At 36.5% G+C, this 21956-nt stretch overlaps 1 long non-coding RNA gene across 2 annotated transcripts in view; it reads right to left on the reverse strand.

The window, feature by feature from the left end:
- The window catches only part of LOC116183482 (uncharacterized), a 34149-nt gene that overhangs the window by 732 nt on the left and 11461 nt on the right, over positions 1-21956 (reverse strand). Inside the window, exon 1 of one of the 2 annotated variants that reach the window (XR_004148117.2) lies at positions 9080-9135. The exons of the other annotated variant lie outside the window; for it this stretch is intronic. This is a non-coding gene — a long non-coding RNA (uncharacterized LOC116183482). Of the gene's footprint in view, positions 1-9079; positions 9136-21956 lie in introns of those variants that run through there. 2 annotated transcript variants of the gene reach the window in all.

The raw sequence follows: 21956 nt of genomic DNA on the forward strand, positions 1-21956 counted from the left end.
GGGAAACAAAGATGCCTTTCTGTCATCACACAGCTCAAAAGATGAATTTTCATGTAGCATAAGACTAAGGCAATTACATGGGTCACCAATGAAAGTTGATACGAAAATTCTATTCACCCTTCTGAAAAAAGGCTACCTGGGAATTGAAACAGATAATGGGAAAAGGCTGAATTGTTTTGTTGAAAATAGACCATCACTCTTAGTCTTTATTTTCTGATTTAAAGCATGAAACTCCGTTAAGTTTTTGAGAGATTTGAAGCTGCTTGAAGAGTTAATCAGACTCTTTTGTTTTTTACAGAATAGCAATACATAACTGGTATACATATCACAGCAATATTTAACTGTTATTACTATCCATAATCTGTCAAAAAGAAAATGCTTTTCAATTAACCCTAGAGAACTCCTGAATCTACACAGACTTACAGCCTTTCTATCTACCAGCTTTAGAGATAGATGTGCCCAGTTTGCTATTCTCCACTTTTCCTCCATATAGAATTGCAACTGTGTGACTGGTCAAAACCCATTCTCATATAAAAGAGTATGTGTATTTACTTTGTGAGTTCTTGTCTAATGCTATATTCTCTTTCCTATATGTCTTTCAATCTTCATTTTCAATTGTTTTTGCTCTTATCATTTTCATTTTATTTTTCCTGAAATTTAGCGGATTTAGCTCAAAAGGGGGAGAACACTGGGATTTTGTCTGACCAAGACAATATCCCTGTTTAGATGTTTTTTGAATTAAGTTTTCTCATAATAAATAAATTTAAATTAATATAAGCAAGCTAATTGATTTCATGTTTCAGATCCTGACATAATAAAGTAATGATAAGATGCTCTTTTTCTGTTTGCTTTTTATACAATATATTTTTCAGATGTAGTCTTGAGTCTAACTATTCCTATCCCAGGTCCTCTGGTAATAAAATGATGGTTTATGTTTGCTGGTCAAGTATAGTAACTGAGGATGTTCCTATGTACTTTGTTTTGAAGCATTGCTTTTGATTACATTGTATTGATATGAAGTTTTCCCTGCAATTTTGATTTTATGTTCAACAACAGACACCTTATCCACTGCTTGCAGATTTGTCTCAACATTCTTTGTCTTTCCCAACCTTCCCTGCAGGATCTTCCATCCCAAATTATTCCTCCATCCCTTGACCTTTTCTCTTGAATCATCTACATTGTTACCTCACATTTTCTTCTTCTTTCTCTCTGATTCTTATTTCCTCACCCTGAAATAGTCTTCTCATTCCTATGATAACACTTTATTTGTATTTACATCACTATCATTTAACTTTCCTTAATTAGTGATTCTCTTGTGCACAAGTAGACACAAAAGAGCAATTTTAGTCATTTAGACTTCACCCACTAAATTTAAGGGTAATGGAAATTCTTTTGAAGACTTCAGAATATTGCCACACAAAACCATGAGAATTTTTTTAATGTGCATGTGAGCAAGATTTGTGATGTTATTAATAGACTTGAAAGCATTACTCGCTGTCTCCTAGATTAAAGATATATGACAAAATAAGGAAGGAAATATTCCCTAAGTCCATCATTGCTTGTATGAAGCAAAAGACACAACATAAATCCTGGAGAATGCAATGCTCCTGCCTGTAGATAACTTGTTCACGAATAAATCACATAACCTATTCACAAACTCCTGACCTCACCTGAGAACTAACAGATGTCAAAACATGATTGTAGTCCGCTCTAAGTGCACACCACACTTTTTGAACTTCCATCTTTCTAAAATACTATTGTACATATTGTAACTTTTTTCATTGTGTGATTTCCAGGCTTAATGTATACCAAGATAACATGGTGATCAACACAGGACAAGAACATGGGAAAAGAAGCAAGACAAATGGATGAATGAATAATCTAGCCACTTTTTTTTTTTTCAAACAGATGCTTTCCATTCATACTACCAACTAGACTTTAAATACAGACAATATGCAGCAGAGAGGAGCCATGCTAATGTATGAGGCCATAAATCATTGTATCCTTCTTATTTTTATCTGCTACACTGGAGTAAAAGAAACTGAAAACAAGGTATCCTCTCCTTATTATACTTTTTATCTCTACAGTTTGGTAGAGTTGGCCCATAGATGTTGCACATTTTTAGATGGGAAAATAAATGCTGCATGTGTTTTCACAATTATTGTACAGAGAGAAATATGAAAAAAATCTGGTATGAAATTTCTGGAAAATACACAGGCATGGAAAACTAAGGTAGCATAAACATCTTTGCCTCTTTTCCTTGCAAAACAGCATAGTTTCAGAAAACCAAGAAGTGAAGCATATGCACTGAATTAAAAAAAAAAAAAAACCAACTGTTCATATTTCAAGTGAATTGAAGTGAAATAAAAGTGAAAAATAGAAATGCAAAAGAATAGAAAGTTAGTATGATGCTCAGGAATTGTCACTTTTGGACTAATTGAAAGACTTTTAAAAACACTGAAAAGCTTGGATGAAAAGACAGTGAGAAGTTGGTGCATTACACAAAAGGCATCATTTATGCACCTTATCTGTATGCCTATTTGCATCTGAAAAATATATTGGCATGAAAAAATGCTACTGTGCAACTGGCACTGTGTAATGGAGAAATGACAGACAACATGAAATAGGTTGTTAAAAAAAAAAAAATCAGGATTAGAGAGGGCATCAAGAAGACATCTCTGGCACTGAGGTTCCAGAGTAGCAAAAATATTTTTAAAAACCCTATTATTTATTTGAAAAAAATATAAGTATATAGCTAAAAGTAGTGTGGTATATTTTGAGCATCCTAAACATACCTGAAAAGTAAACAGAGACACAATAATTCCTGCATGTTTTGTCTGTTTGAATAATTAACTAATTTTTATTGTTCAGTTGCTAGATTCAATTAGGTACTTATTATATTTCTTTGGCTACTCACACATCAGCATGGCTTTAAAAACCTTAAGGGTTTTTCTCAAATTCTCTGTACTTCTTAATGAATAAAAATATTGCCATATAATCACATCTCTGTTATCAGTTGCATTATTAACCTTGGCTATTAAAAAAAATATTTCTAATATGATGCCATATTATACCAAGGCAAACAAATGGAATTTCAATTATGAAATCTCTGACAAAGCTATAACAAACATGTCATATTATGGAAATTACTCTTCTGTAAAAATAGTCTGGAACTCCAGTCCTTTTTCAAGAGCCTAACAGACTTTCATAAAAAATGTTCATACAATGACTCTCTTCTTTATTACATTTCCATATTATCACTGAATACTTTATCTTTCATAATTTCTTAATATTATTAAAGCAGATATGATTGATTGTATGGCAAAATGTATGACATTAAGAAAGTGATTTCTTTGTTTCTGAAATGTTTCAAGGAAATTAAAGTGTTGAAAAAATTAAAATGAGCTAACAGAAGGAAAACCCTGTTTTAAAGGCTCCAAGAGCACTTTAATTGCTCTGACCAACAGTGTACCCAGTAACCAATACTGAGTTGGAATTTTGTATTTTGATACCTAGATATTTCTGAAACACAATGGTTAATAGCATATATGCATATATAGACATATATATACATATATATATATATTTATATATATGACTGGCCACTGTGCTGGTCCAGTGTGTGACACACCATGGAAGGGCAGCTCACATGGAAAATTCAAGGAAAATCAAGAAGTATCTTAATTATCAGTGCAATCAGTCCACAGACTCAGAGTTATCACAAGGTAAATAAGTTACAATACCATTATTCCTCCATCAAAAATTCCATCTGAATTTTTTTGGCTTATACTGCAAGCAGGAACTGTACCACCAAAGTGAGTCAGAGTCCTAGAGAGGCCTTGGCTCCACCCGCAGGTTAGGGGCAATCAAGTTCTGAACTGAATACACCTGTTACTAATATTGAAGTCTAAAATCAAGTTCAACTCATTATTTCTGCTATATATTCAGGGAATTATCTGCAATGAGAATTCATCCTTTATCACTGATGCAGACACCCTTAATGGTAAGATGTCAGCACTGATTTGATGTATTTTACCATTTTCCTCTGAACAAAACAAATAAATAAAAAAAATTAAAGGAAGTGAATTCTTACAACTAATATAATGCCCATACACCCACAGAGGAGTCATAGTGTAGTTCTGCTATATGATTCATTATTTTTGGTTCTTTTGTGCTTTTCTTTAATGAATTTCTCTACTGGGCATATATCTGGTATGCAGTCATGAAATTGCAATAGCAAGAAGTAGTATAAAATAAATTACTCTTATTTGGATGTTCATTGCATTCAAATAAACTTTATAACTATAAAATCAAGTGTTCATAATTCTATGACTTTATAATTTGTTTTATTGCAGTGAAGACACTTATGACTAAATATTTGGGACCTAAGGGCAAACCTAACTGCCAAAGTCCTTCATGATTTCTGGAGAAAGACCTGTCTGCGCAAACTGAGGCACAAACATTAAGCTTAATAAAAGAATTCCTATTTCAGTTCATAAATGTAGGATAAACAAATGCAGTTCTCTAAATATTTCACCTCATGCCATTTGAAACTCTCTGTAGTAGCTGAGCCTTCTGCATGGGATATGAAAAACCCTGTGTCCTTTGGAGGGATAAGCAGAAATCAGGGGAATGATGAAATGCATCAAAACCACTATGAGATTGTTATGTTTAGGCAATGAAATGTAGTTCTCTGTCAGATACAGCTGAGGCAACAGTTCAGCTGATCAAATGTTAGTATCTGCTGAAACATGAGTTGGGTTACTCTGAATCCTTTGACTAGAAATCTGTTAGCAGGTGGGGCTTGAATGTTTATTTTGTGTGGAAATACCCACACAAAGCTACCACGAGGACAGTGCCACTATCTGATGCTGAATTCCCTCCTGGCACTCACATTCAAGTCACTGACAAAGAGACCCAAAGAGATTCTTGCCTTTCTATACTGTGGTTTTCAATGCAGTTATATGCTGACAGACATTTAGATTATTTTTTCTTACTGTTATTGAATAATACCATACCTATAAAATAGCAATTTTGCTGCAAGATGCTTTTATAGCTATGGTTGTGAAAGAGTGTTTTTTCCCTTGTTACATGCCATTACCTTCTTATGTGTATAATTTTCATCACTTTAACGGTAAGTTTTCATATTTTAGACATTGATGAGACAATAAATTTGGGGCAATTACCTGATTTTTCTTTTTATGTCTTTGATTCTTATAAAATGAGGAACTACAGTGAGAGTTCCCTATTTTCTTTTCCACATATTTCTTGAGTTTGAAAAGACATAATTACAAACACTTTGAAGTAAAAGCATGGGCATAATTGTGCAAAATGCTGTTCAGCTGTTGGCTACTCATTCTTTATGGCTTATATCCCTTGTTTGTATGGAATTAAGACTAAATTGTGCAGGTGTTTTCCTGAAAAAGCCAATGTCTCTGCAGACCAGGTGAGGATACTGTGCAATAATGAAAACATTATAAACTTTGAAGCATTTTTTTCAACAGCATTAGAGATAAACAATAGAAAGTGATAGCATAGAACCCTGTCTGTACTCTTCATAGTAGCTTATCACCTTGCACTAGAAATAGGATATCTGAGATTCAGATAAAAGCATAGCTTTTCCTTCACACAAGATGCTCATATCACAAGGGTATAGCTCCAGATTGAAAAGAAAATGGAAGGTAAGATATTGCCTTTCTCTCCTTTAATGCTGTATAGAGAGAGAAATTTTTGCTTCTCTGGGAGCTGGCTTCATTGTAAATAGAAAATTTTCTATATTAAAGCTATAAAAGGGTATAAGAAGTAGATTTTCAACCGACTTTGCTATACAAAAAGAAGGCAAATGTTGTATACCCAAACCCAAAATGCAGAAAATTTACACGTTAGTACAATATTGCAATATCCAGAAGATACTTAATTCTTTACCTGGAAATTTCCTGTTTATTTGCAATTTGACTTTCTTTGGTATGTCCAGAGTTAACAGTGGAGAAAAGCTTGATACTGGTGTTATCCCTGTGTGCAAATCCCAGCAAGATTTACAAAACAGGGATGTTTACCTTTATTTTCACTGGAATGAGGATTTGGTGCGCCTGGACTCTGGTAGCAGCTGGGTCTGCTGTGTGAATGGGGAAGTATCTGCCAAAGGCAGGCCTGGCATGGCAGCAATGTGTGGGCAGGTGTTTCCACAGGTTGTCTGCCTGGAAAATTGCATGAGAATATGCCAGGTACAGAAACACACTGAAGAGTTCCATTACCTCTAGTGTTTAAGAGATATATTGGCTAGAGGAAAAAGAGAGTTCTGCATTGTAAAACTGTAAGATGCAGACATTTCAAAAGGAAATTGATATCCCAGAAAGTTTGACTTTCATCTTTTGATTCCTATGTTTCTCAAGGAGCTGAAGCTAATATCCATTCCCAAAGAAAGTGTGCGAAGACAAATCACAAAATTTCTTAGTTCTGTTCTGGCCTGGCCTTTGCAATGATTGAGTTGCTCAAACTCAGATGGAGTAAACCTGTAAAAAATCTTATCCAGTGATGCTTGGGATACCTGAGAGTGAAACAGCAGGGCAACATAAAGGATATAGATATATTCATGGAAAGACAATATATGAATAAATATGTTTCTCTGTGTTTGCATTTATGATATGTGTGTAAATAAGGTTGTAGAATACTGTGAAAAACAATACTAAAAAAATCTAATCTAAATCTGCCTGCCTACAACTACTAACAATTACTACTAATAAGCACAGGATAGTTCCATCCCTTTTCCCATCTGACATATGTCCCATTTAGCATTAATATAATTATTTTAAAAATAATGTATTTACTTCATAATGTAAATTTAATTTATACTAAACATCAATTTTGCTTGTATAATAAGAATAAAAATTATAATAGATGGTGTTTTATGCTTGTACTTGGAATGTTCACAAAGCTGACCATTGATGGGATAATATTTTGTATTATGATGGTTTCCAGTAATGTAACAAGTGAAGAAGTCATGGCTAGTGTTTTACTGCTTTGAACATTTGCTATACAGTCCCACTCAGAAACTTTTTTGTTATCTGTCCTGGGTTAAGCCCAGCTTGAAATTAAACTTCAGGCAGCTGCTCCCCGAGCACCCCTCTCTCCTTACCACCCTGGTAGAATGGTAGGAAAATCAAATTAAAACTTCTAGGCTGATATAAGAACAGTTTAAAAATAGAGTGAAAATGTTTAATGATAGTAATAAAAATTATTATTGATATGAGTAATAATATAATGGAAAAAAGCTTCAACAAGTGACTGACCAATGCCAGACTCTCCTTGCTCAGTCCAGCTCAGCCCCATTTTCAAGTAACTTCCCCCAATTTATATACTGGGCAATTTATATACTGGGCATACTGTATAGTGTGGAATGTCCTTTTGGCCAGTTTGGAACACCTGTCCTGGCCATCCTCCTGCTCAGTTTTCTTTTGAGTCCTTCCTCACTTGCAGACCTCACAAGACCAGGAAAAATGTCATTGACTTAAAATAAACATGACTTAGCAAAATCCAAAACATCAGCATATTATCAACACCATTCTCATTTTGAATCCAAAATACAGTACTGTAACAGCTCCTGAGAAGAAATTCAGCTCTATTCCAGCTGAAGCCAGGACAATATCTCAATAAGATCAGGTAAATTTGAATGAATGATGTAAGAGTCATGTACCAACTGCAAGAAATAAATCACCTACTAAAGCTAAATTATAGAAATTCCACAAACTGTAGCTGAGTAACCAAACTTGATGCTCGTAATTATTTAGACAACACATGACAAAGCCTATGACAAAACCCACTGCACATGATTATTTTTGTTTTTACTGGGGGAAAAAAGGAAAAAAACTCATATTCAACTTCTGATCTACAATTCATAACAGAAAGATGTGGTTTGTCCTGATTCTATTAATTTACCCTACCAATTAAACCAAAATATAAGTAGAATATGAAAATTTCAAGTATGGTAATGATAATTTCAAGTATTGTGTATGATAGAGAGACAGACAAGCCATTTGTGACTATTTGATGGGCTGGATAACTGAAAGGCATCTAAACTGCCAAATAGATCTCAAAGTAGAATGTGGAGAAAGAGAATGACATGAGATGAGATTGTCATTGTGAGATCAGGAAAAGAACATTAACACCAATGGATAAGAAATGGATAAGAAAGCATCAGTGAAGATGGACTCAGCAATGTGAAAGTACATCTAAAAGGCTGCCTTCAAACTCTGGGAACATTTTTGTTCATTACTGCAGTCGTGTCCTTTCTCCACCAAATATATTTCCTTAATAGAAATATTGTTATCAACATTTATCTGTGCATAAATTATTCACATCTGTTTAATATGTGAACTTGTAAGGTCCCCAGGGCTTCTTGTCCCACCAGCTTGCAGCACCTGATATGACAGGTAGAAGTAATGGGCTGTAGGAGTGTCATAACATCAGCTCTTCTCATTGCGGTGAAGTTCTGCGTCTCATCAGTTTTGTAATTGACCAAGATCTATCACTGACACTTAACTCATATGAACGCTGTTTTCTTTCCCCACCAAGACCTGGAAAACACTGGTAAGCTATCGCTGTTCCCTGAGATTCTCTGCCAGCACTGTGATCACAGGTATCCCTGTGCTGTCCTGCAAAGTTTTCTTTATTTCATTTTCGATCTCTCTTAGCTCTTGGGACCGAGCAAGATTTTGTCTTCACTGAAGTTACAGACAGCAAAGAAAAAGAGCTGTGCATCAGGAAAGTTGTTTTCTTAATCTTGTGAAGCTTTAGCTGTCGACTTCACCCTGTACCATATGATGTGAGCTAGACCACGTGTTGGCTCTGATTCAGCAAAACAATTAAGGGCATATTTTCAAAGGCACAAATGGCAGTTATGCAATGATTTGCAATTGAGGATGAAAATCTTAAATATCTGGCTGACATCTGTGACCTTTAGATTTGGGCCTACAACCTGTGTAGCTGCCAGTACTTCTTTCAGGGTATAACAACTCAGCAAAAGGTAGAAGTGTCTGACAGTGTTTTAGGACAAATTATTACCAAATCTTGTCATACTTACTGTCACCCGTATGCAGAAAATACAAAAGCGCATCCACTGTATGACTTAGACAAAAGGGTTTCACCAGCTGCATTCCGCACAGAGTAGCTCCCTTGGGAACAGCATACTTCTCCCTTGGTAAGATTAGTTCTTAAAGAAAAATATTTGAAAAAAAAAAAAAGGAATTAATATTTTATATAGAACAAGTTGGATACAATTTTATCACTGTCTTCCTACTTTCACTGTCACAGAACAGTTGGAGGTCTAATAAATGTTTTGTAAGTGTGTTGAAATGTCAGTCAGCACAGTTGCAAAAGTGTCTGGAAGTGCAGTGAAGTCTGGAGTAACAGTGTTAAATGATCATACTGACATTGTATATTGTTTGATGTCTGTTGTTTGCTTCTCTGCCTCAGACTTGTCTGGAAACATTTGCTGTCATCAAACAGCTTTCCATACTTCTGTAGACAAGAAGAAAGAAAAAATTATAGACTGTATGAAGCAAGAAGAGAGAAAGTCAATAAAATTGATTGTGTTGGTTTGCCTCTTAGGTCACAAAAAACAGAAGCCAGGAACAAACTTTCTAAAATCAGTGAGGCAAATTTTTCTTTGACTTATGTGGAAATCAAGGGTAATTTTAATATCAATAACTGTAGAATAAGCCTAAAGTCTCAAGCTGATCTTTGAAAAGGTTGTGAATGTAAAGATGCCTCTTTCAGTTCCTGACCAGCCCAGGAGCAGAAGCAATTGAAATATCACAGAATCACAAGGTTGGAAGAGACCTCCAAGATCATTGAGTCCTACCCCTTCCCTAACACTTCAACTAAACCATGGCACTGAGTGCCACATCCAGTCTTTTTTTAAACACATCCAGGGATGGTGACTTTACCACCTCCGCAGGCAGATCTTTCTAGAACATTATCATTCTTTCAGTGAAAAATTTTATCCTAATATCCAACCTATATTTCCCTTGAGGTAACTTGAGACTGTGTCCTCTGGTTCTGTCAGTTGCTGCCTGGAGAAAGAGACCAACCCTCACCTGACTACAGCTACCCTTCAGGAAGTTGTAGGGAGTGATAAGGTCACCTCTGAGTCTCCTTTCCTCCAGGCTAAACACCCCCAGCTCCCTCAGCCATTCCTCACAGGGTTTGTGTTCCAAACCCCTCACCAGCCTCGTTGCCTCCTCTGGATGCGCTCCAGCGTCTCAACATCCTTCCCAAACTGAGGGCCCAGAGCTGGGCACAGCACTCGAGGTGTGCCCTCACCAGTGCTGAGTATGGGGAAGGATGACCTCCCTGCTCCTGCTGGCCACACCATTCCTGACACAGGCCAGGACACCCTTGGCCTTCTTGGCCACCAGGGCACATTGCTGGCCCATGCTCAGCTGGCTGTCACCAGCACCCCCAGGTCCCTTTCTGCCTGGGCACTGCCCAGCCACACCATCCCCAGCCTAACACTGCAGGGGTTATTGTGGCCAAAGTGCAGGACTCGGCACTTGGGCTTCTTAAACTTCATCTTATTGAACCCTGCCCATCCATCCAACCTTTCCAGGTCTCTCTGCAGAGCCACCCTACCCTCCAACAGATCGACACACGATCCCAGCTTAATGTCGTATCACAGAAAACACTCCTCTCTCTCACAAAGCATTTTTCATAATAAAGCAAGTTGCAAAGTAATATGAATATTTTTTTACTGACAAATACTCTGTGATGTTCTCTGGCCTGTTCCTGAGGGTTGTTTTGATTTAGGGATAAATATCACGTGATGAAGCCATTTAAAATATATGTATGTTATTCTTTGCAATTTCAAGATCCAACAACTTGCTCAATTCAAAAGATCTTGAAGCAGATTGTCTCTGAAGAAAATAAAAAATAGTAATTTTGAGACTGATTGGAAATAATGACAAATATTTTCAGGAATGTCAGAGCAAATCTGTAATAAGGCTACATATATAAGAAAAGTTGAGAAGATTTACCCAGATTATTTTTCATTAATAAAGACTGATGTTCCCTGGGAAATGTGTGAATCAAAACTTAATTTTGTGCTTGACATGCTTATTCCATTTTGAGAATTTGATATTTTGCAGTGAGGACAATACATAATTTATATTTGAAAGGGGATGGCATTTTTCATGCTTTTGATTAATAAATGAGCATTATGAATCTGATCCAGGAAATTCCTGCATATCTCTGTGAGGAACTGATTTTTCTCATAAAGTCTAGCAATTTATATAGAAACTACAATGAAAGTTATCTGACAGACTTCGTATAGAAGACATAAATAAGCATTATGATTTCAAATAAAAACTGAGCATTGTGAAATAGCTTAATGCAATAGTCCAGTGAAATAGTTTATGTATTGAATCTGTTGTAAACTTCCTGTTTATACATTCTTTATTAAAAGATGAGGTCTTGTTATTCTAAGGATGAAGGGATTGGGAATCTTGTTCCGAGTGCAAAACTGGCTGAGCCCATCTGATGGCAAAGTGCTCCCATCCCCAGCCTGCCCCTGGCAGCAGACTCCCACCAGCTCCCTTTTCTTGGCTCTTGGACAGCCTTATAATGAGCCAATTTAAACTGGCTAAACAGTGCTAAAGCTCAGAAAAATATTCAGTGTCTTTGTTACATTTTTTTTCCCAATTTGTGGGTGAACCAGCTCATGGTGGAACCACAAAAGATGAGTTTCTGGGTGGTGTGTAAAGGTCAGGGGTGCAGACCTGTCTGCACATATGCCAGCAGCTCTCAGTTGGATGAGCTCCATCTTATCCTTATTAACTGTCCTTGTGTTCCTGAGGTTTTCCTCCCAACAAAGTACTATGTCACATAACAAGACAATAAAACCTGATGTAAAGGAGATTGTCTTTCTAGAATCAAGACAGAAAAGAGAGTTTGGATCAACCCATGAGATAAAAGATAGTGGTATAATTTAGGTAAAAGGTAAATTTAATTAAAAGAAAGAAGTCATGGGGCTTGCAGGGAAGCTGGCAGGGAAATAAAATACTAGGGTGAGAGGGAGTCAAAAGAAATATCAGAAAGAGGCATGTGTACAGGCTTGAGCAGCTTTGCAGGTGTTGATAATACTCCATACTGTTAATATGTGAGTGAAAACAGAATTGCTTCCTCACTTATAGGTCAGGAAGACTTCATGATATTGCTAATAATTTCACAAATCCCTGTTGGCTGTCTAGTTATTATGTTCTGTCTATGGGGAAGAGAAATAAACTTTAAATAATAGGCAATAACACATTTTTGGGAACCAAATATTCCAGGGACTTGGTTCTTCAAAGGCAGGTGGCAGGTGTTCTACATCTTTTTATGTTAGCTATTTGTGATCACCAAGACCCTAGGGTAATTTTTAGTGAACAGAGGAAAAAAATATTTATTTGAATTCATCCAAATTAGTAAATTTTTGTCTAATCCTCCTTTATTATACAGAAAACCATTGGTAATTACCATTACCATTGAGAATTCTGCCACATATGGTCACTGAAAGAGGCTAATCAATTCATGATAGTGAATCTATTTGTCAGATGTCACTATTGATTTTTATGTTTCCAAAAACTATGATGGTCATTTATTGAATCATTGTCTTTGATTTCTTTTGTCTTGATATAAAAAGTCTCATCAAACTGCTATATACAGGTACTTACAATTGAAGCAAAAATTTGTAGCACCTGAAAGAATTTTGAAAGAGAGGCTTAAGAGATTTAATCTATTTGCATCACCTAATATGCAGTGTCTGTCTTTAAAAGAAGGAAATTCTTTGGTCTTTAAGGATTTTTCAAACTTAAGCTCAATAGGAGCTTCCATGTGGGTCTCTGGATGAAGTCTGAAAGACCAATGCTTTGTGATCAGTTAGAGCAGGGGAAAGGAGCAGTTAGATGCAGAAAATCCTTCCTCTAGCTTACCAATCCTGAGACAAGCAGTTGTGGGTTTCCAGACAGTAAAAGCCTTGTGGATGAAAGGCAAAGAAAAAGCCTGCTGATAATAAGAATTGCTGGTGGTTGGAAGCAACCCCAGATTCTGCTAAATTTCATACTTTTGCCCCTCAGAATGCTGATGTTTCTGCCCAGGTTAGCTGTAAGCTCTGTGCAATGAGTCAGCACTGCTCTCACAGCCAGGGTTTTGTAGGCACACATTATGGATTAAAATAACTTCTTTTGAATCATGAACTGATCGTGATCAGCTATGATCAAAATAAGCTGACATTCCCACAACAGGATCTATGTTTTACATAATTTTGTGTTAGCTTAGTTAACTTCTCCTTTCTGTAATTTGAATGAAAGAGAAGTGTTTTAAAACATCATTTCCTTAATGGACATTAGTGCCACTGTTTCTGCAGAGAAGCTCTTCTTTTTTATCAACTCTCTTGGAAAAGAAAAAATAAAGTACAATTATCTTGATGCAAAAATAGATAATGACTGCAAAGCCATTCCATTTTGCAAGGGTAGATAAGATTAAGCTATAATATAGACTGATTTTTTATTCACTCATCTAAAGCTAGTAAATGTGTAAATTAACAATAGTAACTTCTTTTTACCAAATCTCTCTGGTTTTCTGTTCCCTTCATTTTCCCAGTCTAAATTAACAGGAGTACAGCAGTGAGCTACACAATAGAAAACAGAGAAGTATCCTTGCAGTATTTCTAGCTGAAACAAGGATATGAAATACTATATGAAGCAGCCAAGCACTCAGAGTCATCTAGGATATTGACCGCAAATTTTTTGAGAAAGGGCTCTCCATTCACTGGTTATTTACTCATTCTAATAAATTTCCCCTGCTTTCTTCATTTGTTCAAGTATTTGAGAATAGATAAGTAATCTGGGAAATTTTCCAGTTTCAACTATAAAGTAATAAATAATTGAGCTCCTTGGCACTTAATGCATGAAATAGGATCCTTGTGGTCTGAAACAAAGACTGAATTCAACAATTTCACTCTGGCAAACTCTATTTTCACAGTGGAGTTGCCACTATGAAGTTACAGTTCTGTCTGCAGGATACAGAGGCTGTTCTCAGAGGCTGTTCTAGTACCGAAATGAATTGATTTAGGAATCGTGATTGTCTGTAACTTTCACTTACAGTGAAAAGCATTTTATTTTTACCAGACAGGAGACATTTGATTGCTTATAAATCTGTTCCAGGGAAGAAATGCAGAATAAAAGAACTCTGTAAGGAGAGCCCAAGTCATATCAGCTAATAATCACCTAGAAAGTGATGAGACACAACAGTGGAAAAAACTGGCATGAAAAAAGATATAAAAAGGAGCCTGGCTTCTTTTATCAGAGAGTAGCTGTTCTAAGTGCAGTTCTCATAAGAACTCATACTAAGTTCTCATACTGAACAGTGCTTGCTACAAAACCAGAAAAGCCAAATTGGTGGGAGCTCCATCTTCCCAGGCAAATGACGTAATCCTGAGATTCCTGTGGTCTGTTTATTTTCCTGGGGCCCGCCCAAGGTGCCAAAGCTCCCATGCAGTCAGATCTGCTCCCGAAAGCTCAGGAAGCCTACAAGAGGGAAGTTCACCCTAAGGTAAGCACCCAGAGACAGGCCAGCTCAAGTCCTCTCCAACTCCACTGACAGCAGCATCTGATGTTTACAGACTTCTGTACATGGACAGCTAAGCCTGAGAATCTCGGCCTCAAATGGAGCCACTCCATGCATTGCTTGTTGCCCAAAATGCTACTACTTCTGTGCTGTTAAAAACAGGAGAGGCTCAGGGCATGGGCTTGGTGTGTCCTAACCGGATTGTGTTTTGGCGTGTACATATGCTTTATATAATGCCCTGAATCCCTTCAGGCTACAGAAGGCAAAGAACATCAGCAGCTGTGGCAATAACTTGCTGTATACCTATTACCTCTTACATTTAAGGAGTAGGATTTCTTCCTAAAAAGAGAGAATGCAGTGCTGCTTTGATTCATTGACTCACCTAATGTAATGCCTTGTTCCTAGCAATGAGGGTGAGCATAAGTAACATAAGTAGCAGCTGCAGGAAATTGAGACAAAAGAAAAGAGGATTTTTCTTGTCAGTGAGGGAAAAAAAAAAATCTGTCATTTTAGATTCCAGTGCCTGCAATACACAGAAATGCTCTGCTCTTATTTGGATGTAGCCTATACCCTTCATCCGTGAGAAATTTGCATCTAAAAGGAAAATAACATTTCTGATGGAGATACAATTGTAAAACTGCTTCTGGAGAACCTGGACCAGCATTTGCCTGGTTTGCTCCCCATAGTAACCATCCACCAAAGAGAACAGACAGAAAAGCTTTCTGTGACAAAGGACGGGTGATGGTGCTTTGCTCTCTCCTGGTGGTACAAACGATTTAATAGGTCTTTTAAGCTGTTGTTTATCCTGGTATTTTACAATGTCTTACTGGGAACATATAGAGTTTTTCTCCTTTTTGAACATGATATATGAATCTCGTGAATAGTATCTGTAGGTAACATTTGGCTGTCTCCCAGAGCAATGAAGAAGACAATGCCAAGATCACACTGTGGGTTTTTTTTTTAATTTTCAGTGAAGGGGGAAAAAAATCCATCACACTGTGAATTACCATCACTCTTGAAATCTTTATCCACAAAAACAAGAATGGCTGAAATGTTTGGATACAGCAGAAGAATCATAAAAATGAGATACCAAAAGCATAAAAACCCTCTGATTTTTACCTTTTGATTCAGCCAGTAACAACACCACGGAGAACAGAATATTTAAATGCACAGGATATAATATATGCTGAATGACAGGGGAAGATATTTCAGTATTTACTTGTTAAATCAACAAATTTTTTGTACCCAAAGAGTAACTTTTCCTCCTCTCCATCAAGCTGAAACTTATGGCTAAGATTTTACATTGCTTTTTCAGTAAGAATTGACAAAAACAGGAGACTGTTAAAATTGTCCCCTTGCTTGCTATATTAGTTGATTTAAACTTCCCAGGAGCTGTCATTTTCCCAGGACAACACTCAGTCTTTCTTCATCTAGCTTACCAAAGTGTTACTGAGCTTCACCTCAGTACAGGTGAATAACAAGCCTCCATTACAATGCTTTGCTGCTTTTAAGAAGATATTGTTGTGTAGTTTTGTCTGATCTGCTGAAAGCAGCACAATCTGTTTATCTGTGCTATGAGGGTTAATTTTTACTTTATGTATTTAAGTTCACACCTCCTTGGTCACACTATGAATTTTTGAGAATGGCTGAATCTAAGGAACAAGGTCATTGCTAGACACTATTCTGTCAAATATGACTGCATACATCTTTAAAAGATGCATTCAAAGAGAAAAGGCCAAATTCCAGACCTGAGTGCTCACTGCAATGTCTTAGTCTTCACTGTATTTGTCAGCTCTTGATGTCCCTTTGTGACATGTCCTATTCTCTGAGCATACACAAATTTAAAAATATTCTGTATACCGAGTCTGCAAATGACCTCACAGCTCCTTTTTTTTTGGAGGAAGAAGTCACAGCCCCTTGAGTCTCCTACACCATTTCTTTCCTACATAATTAATACTGGTTTTGTCTAGAAGTCCTGACTTTAAGCAGTGATGAATATATTGAAAGCAATAGCTAATTCTTAGAGTATTTTAATGGCGATTTTGAAATAAGGACAATCTTAATATGAAAGGTCAATTTATTCTAAAATGAAATATTTTTATCCTTATGTACTGAATCATATTTATTATCTCTGAGCATTTTTACTTTTTGAAGTTTGCATTTTCCGTCATGCTTGCATTTTTCCCCTGACACATTGTTGAGAACAGTTGTAAAACTATATAGTTTATATCCATCATTTTTAGTATATAAAATGTCTCCATTTATAAGAAATATTGGCAGGAAACTTATATGTGAAGAAAAAACATTTTAAAACATCATTGCTAAAATTACTGCAACACAAAGATTCAAAAGAAATGGGATTTTCTATAATTAAAATTTATGTTAAAACTGTTCATTACTCAGGATGTTGGTGGAGGTTAATAGCCTTTTTTTTACTTTATAAAGAAGGGTATGCAAATCAGACTGCTGAGCTTGAGGCAGTATGAAGTTTTAACTGTGCTAATTCTTCAGTGGAATTTTTTGGGCCTGATTTCTGTCTTTCACTGGAAATACTTTTCAGGGTGATTTCACAGAGGGAAATGGAGGAACTGGAAATGACTATGGACCAAGCAGGAACATCAGCTAGACAAACTATTAAAACATTGCTAGTCCAAAAGCATTTTCTGGAAATTGAAAATGACTTTAAATATTCTCTTTTATTGTTCATCCTGAAATTGCAAAATTGGCAAATATTTTATACTTTCACAACACCCCTGGCAATCTGCTGATGTTCTTTATATGTCTGACAAACTATTTTTTGATATTATTCTCCATTCAAGAGAATTCCTACCAATTTAGAAATTAGTATAATTTCCTTTCCAGTCCCCAAAGATGTGACTGATTTTATTTTAAATAAAAAGAAAAGAGAATAGTATGCTATTGTTACAATTTTATGTCAATATTTAGTGATAAATCTTTACTGCTCAGTGATCAGTCTAATATTCATGAACAGTAATTTGTAGTAGCATAATAAATTGAAACAACATTCTTCAAAACCAAGTCTTCATCAACAATATCAACTCTTCTGTACTTTAGTGGTATTGGTTTATTTTACTTGGAACTGTGAATACCCTTTACATTAATATTCAATTTATTGACTTTTTTTAGGAACGAGTCAATGAAGATATTGGCAAGAACATCTCTAATTCTTGGAGAGACAGACCTGATCAGGCTGAAATACCCTGAACTGGCTCTGAGGAACAGAAGAACACACATTGGTTAATGCAGGAGTAAACTACACCATCTTTTTTAAAGGTGATTTTCCTAATCATTGTTCAAGAGAAGGGAGACCTAAGGAAGGACTTATTCTTTCTTATAGTCTTTCAAATTTCCATTTGAGGCTTTAAGTCTGTTCTTTAGATTTTGATTATGTATTTATGTGCAATCAGGAAATATTCCATAGGATGCTGGGGATTTACTTTATACCTTGGGGGCAAAGGTATAAATCAGACAGCTAAGATTGTACACTCTTTCTCACAAAGGCAAGGATTCAAAGTATGGTTAATAAGAGTTGGGTTTAGAAAAGTTCCACTCAAGGAAGGTTCCACTCAAGCTGGATAAAAGTCTACAGGCTTAATTTCCATCAATGACTTCTTGGTTTACCTATGATCAAAGTAAAAATTGATATCTGGTGTCCTTACAAACTGAAAATCCTCTGCTAGGATCAAAAATCTTTGTATACTAGAGAGTCTTTAAGGGACTCAGGCTGACCTGAAACCCAAATCTTGGTTGAACAGCAGCTGCTCTTGGGGTACAGTTTAGGCTATTTCCTATGACCTACACACCAAACGAGTCTCAAAATTCAGATTTGTTGAGCTAATAAAATTCAGACTGACTACTGAAATCTCTCCCTACCCACATCACTCATCAAATACACTTCTGGATGGAGAAGAGCATCTCCACTATATACAGGCTTGGAATGGTGCAAATGAGTTCAGCAGAGGGAGATAAGAAACACACACACCTCTCATCTCCTTGTGCAAGAGGAGTCGGATGCAAATGTGGGGGCAAAGGACAATTTGGCAGTTTTTGAGAAGCCACATTACTGCAGGGCCTGGGCTGCTCCTGTCCTGGGGGTAAGTGAATGACCTGGCTCCTGCAGCCTGCCAGAGCAGCATTCTGCTGCTGACGCACTGCTCCTGAGTTTCCCCTCTAGTTGTTGTTTGAGCAATGCAGCTCTTACAATTGCTATTGCTGCAGGGAGAAAAACATCCATTCACGTGGCTTAATTCAACCCATTCAAAGTTGTTTATTGACTTATTAATGACGCCTAATTAACTGACAATCAGTGTGTTGTACATCCAGGACAATCAGTGTACTATATATTCAGGGTCAATATTGGCAATCCAACAAATTATGATACCAGACAAGTACAGAGCATTAATAAACAATTTATTTCCCAGCCCCAGAAATTAATCTTCAGGAACATCCCCTCCCCTGCCTCCTCCTCCCCTCAACCCCCAAGTCCCCAGTTATCCCCAGTCTGCCCTGGGCCCATGGATCACAAGCACTGTCACCGACCTGAGTATGTCCCTGCAGGTGTCACTGTCAGGGCATGGGCTCCTACCAATGCAGTTCCCTCCTTTTTGTCAGTCAAGGGGGAAGCACACAGGCATCCCCAAAACCACAGACTAACCTCCAGGGAAAACAGTAGTACAAACCTCTTCACAAATATACGCATCCCAGCATCCACACAAGCTATAGTTGAACTATTCTCCTTCTGGATTTTGGAACAGAAAGAATTTTTATTACTTGTAATAGGACTGACAGAGATGTAAACACTTAATAGCCCTTAAAATAGTTCAGTCTTGTTAGTTAAGTACATTTTCTTTTTAAATGAAAATTTCCTATTTCTGCCAAACCTACAAAGATAGGAAGAGTACTTATCTCCCCACTACTTTACAGGCTATGCTAACTGGGAAACAATCAGCCTTTATAGCTGTCTTCCTCTACAGATATTAAAGAAAAATTAAACAATTAACGGGATAAAATCAGTTTTACTGAGCAGTATTCTGATTAAATAAAAAGGGAGATGACGGTTTGAGAAAGGGGGGTAAGGAGTAAATTGATGTGCCACCAGTGAATAGTCATCACCAATTAACTACAGGAAAGCCAACACCAGCAACGTGGAACTCATCTGATTCTCTGTGAATGTGTTAGGAGGCACAAAGTATCTTCATTCAAACTGGGTAATCTCTGATGTGTGATCTCAATGCTACATGGCTTGGTTACAGGTCACCAGAACTCTGGGCTAAATGAAAGACAAACAAACAGGATGTGTAATACCTGCAGAATAGTGGACTTCCAAGACACAAATGTTTTTTTACATTAACCAGGGGAAAAAATGCCACAAATTCCAGTCAGCATCCTTGTTTGTATACAGTTCATTTTCAATTTAAAACCTAAGAGCTTTCAGATGTACAAAGTACAAGCTGAGTTACATAAATGAATGTTAGCCAACTAAAGTTATTTTTCTGGACTAGTTTAGAAATCTGTGTCAATCCCTGGTGTAATATCTGGTAACAGCTCCATAGAAATATGACAGAGATGGCTTTGATTCTGCATGCAGTTGTCTTAATTTCATGCTGTCAGGTGTGACCAATTGATTTGCTGTACTTTTTACCTGGACATTGTTGTCATTTTGCTTTCATCAATTCACACACACTCCCTTTTTGGCTTTACCTTTCCTTGCAAGTACCATGCTATTGCCAACCAAAACCAGCATAACAAAGTTTACAGATGGTATTTCAGAAGTACAGGGTATTTCTGGAGATAGAATGTGCCATTTCCTTTTCCTTTCTTTCTGGTTCTGAGTGACAGAGGTGCTGCTTTCCTTTCCCCCCTCACGTGGTATATGAGACAGCTATTATTCATCATTCTGTCAAGTGGTTTCCTTCAAAGTCTTTAATTTTTGTTGGTTTTTTTTTTTCTTTTCCCTAAAAGATGATTTAAGTTCCCTGGTTTAAACACCTCCAGCATGGTGTGCCTAATCTCTTACTATTCTCTTAATTGTGTTAAATGGAGTCAATGAATTTTCAAATGATCACAACTTCACTGCAGCTGCAGATATGCATAACAGTTGCAGATATATAGTGCTTTATCCTTTTCACCCAAAGATCTTGGTGAAATTAAGGTACATTTTGGAAAATGGAGTGTTCAGAGTACTCCATGTTAACTTTGGTTTGAAGAAACCTCTGGAGATCATCTAGTCCAGCCTCTCCTTTGAAATGGATCTTCAAGAGCAGCCACTTCTCTGAATAGGCCTAGCAAGTGAGGGACATGTACATATTAAATTTCTAAAGAGGGCTACTAGCCATGTCTACAGCTATGGAACAAATGTCTGACCCAGTAATAATAATTTTGCAAGATAATTTTGTTAGCGTGAAGAAAAGATTAGGATTTAGAAAAAAAAAATAGAGAAGCAAAAAACCCAATGAGTTTCATTCAGTAGCTGTAACACTGCCTTTTCTCCTCTCTTCAGCTGCACTGCATTTAGTTTCTCAAATTGTATGAGATGTTTTTTATATCTAATTCTTAGTTTATATGTTTTCTTTTATCTGCTGCAATGTTATCAATAATCTCTTCATACTTTCTTTTTCTGTCTGCCTGAATCACAGCTTGTGCTGAAATAATTGGCTTTATCTGTGCTTTTCAAATATTTTTTTCCAAATGGACCTAGAGGTCACTGAGCCTGAGTGTTCTTAAGTATATAAATATTTTTTGAAAATGTAATTTAATTCCTAAGGCAAGTAGCTGCTTTTGAAAAGTTTTCATTTATGCAATATGCACAAGTCAGAAAAGGAACTAAGTAAACAGAAAACTCAGTCCCACCATTTGGTATGTGCAAATGTTGCTTAGTATGAGTATATGCTTGGATAATATGCATTTTGAATAAATACAAACAGACAATTCAAGAAAAATACGTTTAAGGAAAAACAACAGACTAGAATTTAAATATCATCTTCTGTCACACTCGACTAAAACATCTGCAGAAAGTACCTATATGTTCATAATGACATCCTGCTCACTTCCAATGAAACTGATGAAAACTCTCCGAGTTTCTTTTCAATTATTGTAGCATCAGTTTTTAGCCTGTATTTCAGAGTCTCTATTCTCTAGAAATCTCAATATGAAGGATATAATTCCTTCAGCAGACCAAGTTATCTATCTGCTAATTAAATGAAACTTTATCACCCCTAGCTTGTACATTAAAACTTTGTTAGGTAATTAGAATAGAAAAAGATAGGATTTTAATATTGCACCTCTTTAGAAGTATTTATTTCCATTGGACCTAGAACTTATTTAAAAAAGCTCTTAAC

The sequence above is a fragment of the Lonchura striata genome, chromosome 3 (assembly GCF_046129695.1).
Source record: "Lonchura striata isolate bLonStr1 chromosome 3, bLonStr1.mat, whole genome shotgun sequence".
NCBI classification, from domain to species: domain Eukaryota; kingdom Metazoa; phylum Chordata; class Aves; order Passeriformes; family Estrildidae; genus Lonchura; species Lonchura striata.